Source organism: Bubalus kerabau, chromosome 5, assembly GCF_029407905.1.
Source record: "Bubalus kerabau isolate K-KA32 ecotype Philippines breed swamp buffalo chromosome 5, PCC_UOA_SB_1v2, whole genome shotgun sequence".
NCBI lineage: Eukaryota > Metazoa > Chordata > Mammalia > Artiodactyla > Bovidae > Bubalus > Bubalus kerabau.
This window is the reverse complement of record NC_073628.1, coordinates 7,894,964-7,897,437: the sequence shown is the minus strand read 5'-3', so window position 1 is coordinate 7,897,437 and position 2,474 is coordinate 7,894,964.

The window sequence follows — 2,474 nt, the reverse complement described above, 5'->3', positions numbered from 1 at the left end:
GCGAGACCGAGACCCGGGACGGCGCCCCGCCTCACGCGCCCCGCCCGCGGGAGCACAGAATCCCAGTGTCTTTCCCTGGTTCCTGAGCTCCTCTGCCTGTTGGTCTTTCTGTGCCTGGCGTGGGTGGATCGGGTACTGTGGACCGCGGAGCCCCCACTGTGTGTCGAGCATCGTGCTGGCGCTTTCCGTACACGCGCTCCCTTAACCTTCACCCCTGTACTGTACAGCAGTTATTAATGTCCCAGTTCTAAAGAGGCCAGGAAACAGGAGCGACTTGTGGACACGCAAGGACTCGAACACTCAGATGAGTTTTTGTGACTCCAAAGCCCAGCACCTTCCCATCCACTTCCTGCTGATCAAATTCTGACTGCGTTGTGAATTATTAAACGCCTCAGTCCCACATCCAGTGGATCGGACTGGGTGTCCTGAGTTCCTGATAATGGACCTGCCTACTTGGGAGATACCCCTCGGCCACAACTCTTATCCCTGTAGCCCTGCATTCTCCGGTCTCCATTTTTACTGTTCATGCCATCCCCTCTGCATGGAATACCTCCCCCCACCCATAAGGCCACCCCATTTTAAAGCCTACTCCACATGCTGATGGATGAGTCTTGTGTATTTTTCATACTCAAGACTACGGAGCACCTACTATCAGCTAGTACTCCACAAGGGCCTGGGAAAGGAAGGCAGGAAAAGAGAGGAAAGAAGTGGGAGTGGGAGGAGAGAGGAAACTAGATCCGAGGAGGATGCCTACCCCATCCAAAGAGGGCATCTGCCAGCCAGTCACCTACTGAAAGAAGGGAAGTGTGGCCTGGTAATGTCCAATCTGGTTTTCTTGAGAAACCTCCCAAAGTGTTGGCAGGGCTTTCCTAGTGGTCCAGTGATTAAGAGTCCATCTTACAATGCAGGGATAATGGTTGGGTCCCTGGTCCAGGAAGATCCCACATGCTTTGGAGCTGCTAAGCTTGTGCACCACAACTACTGAGCCTGCATGCTGGAGCCCAGGAGCCAGGTACTAAGGCCACGCACCCCAGAGCCTGTGCTCGGCGTCAAGAGAAGCTGCCACAGTGAGAAGCCAATGCACCGCAGCTAGAGAGCAGCCCCTGCTCTCCACAATTAGAGAAAGCCTGTGCAGAGCAATGAAAGACCCAGCGCAGCCAAAAATAAATAAAATTATTTTTAAAATAAAAATGTTGGCAACAGTTGAAAAACTTGAATACACTATGTGGACTGAAACAAACACATTTGTGGGCAGACCTAGCTCTTGAGCCACCTATATGTAGCTCTGACTTTGACTGACACAGTAAAAGTTGACCAAGTGGATACGGCTTGAGTCCCAGCGCAGGGCACCTTCAGGCCACTGTTGGGCGCACATCCCTTGCACTCTCCATGCCTGGGAACCAACAGAAAAAAACCTTTTTGGGTAGAGGTGGGGTCAACCCAGGGAAAAGGAATCAGTCTGCTGAGAGCCTGAAGAAAACTGTTGTGTACCTGTGCTGGTTACTTTCTATCTATTTACCTGGACATTGTTTGTACCTAAGATTGTGGTAAGGAAGGTCATGAGTCTTACATGACCACCTGTGTAACGTGTGTAAAGATTTCCTGTGGAGGAGGTCCCCTGGCCAGGTATAAAGGACAGAGGAAGTAACCACTGTTTGGACATAAATAGCCCTCAGTTTCAACCAGCTTGGAGGGAAATAGGCAGAAACCCAGGGGATTCCAGAAACCCCTGGGGCATTATTACAACCCCAAATGACCAAACACCCCACTACCAGTTATCTACAACCATGGAGTGTTGAGGGAAATAAAAGGAAAACATAAACACTATGAAGGGATGAGACTGAACCAAAGTGCTCCCTGGCAGACACATATGTGCACATACACACACTGCTATTGAGGCATGGAAGCAACATTTGGTGGGTCCAAGGTGACTTCTCAGCCCATGTGGCCCACTGGCATCTTCTCCCTGCCTGAGGAGAGTACCAGCTCCATGTTGGGCTCTATCCTTTGTAATGAGGCCAGAGTTGCTTCCACTGGCTCACGCTGAGGGCCCAGAGTGGCATGCAGCTTGTTGTGTCTGACTATTTGCGACCACATGAACTACAGCACGCCAGGCTTCCCTGTCCTTCACCATCCCCTGGAGCTTGTTCAAACTCATGTCCATGGAGTTGGTGATGCCATCCAACCATCTCATCCTCTCTTGTCCCCTTCTCCTCCTGTCTTCAATCTTTCCCAGCATCAAGGTCTTTTCTAATGAATCGACTCTTCGCATCAGGTGGCCAAAGTATTGGAGCTTCAGCTTCAGCATGAGTCTTTCCAATGAACATTCAGGACTGATTTCCTTTAGGATTGACTGGTTTGATCTCCTTGCAGTCCAAGGGACTCTCAAGAGTCTTCTCCAGCACCACAGTTCAAAAGCATCAATTCTTCAGTGCTCAGCCTTCTTTATGGTCCAACTCTCGCCTCCATACATG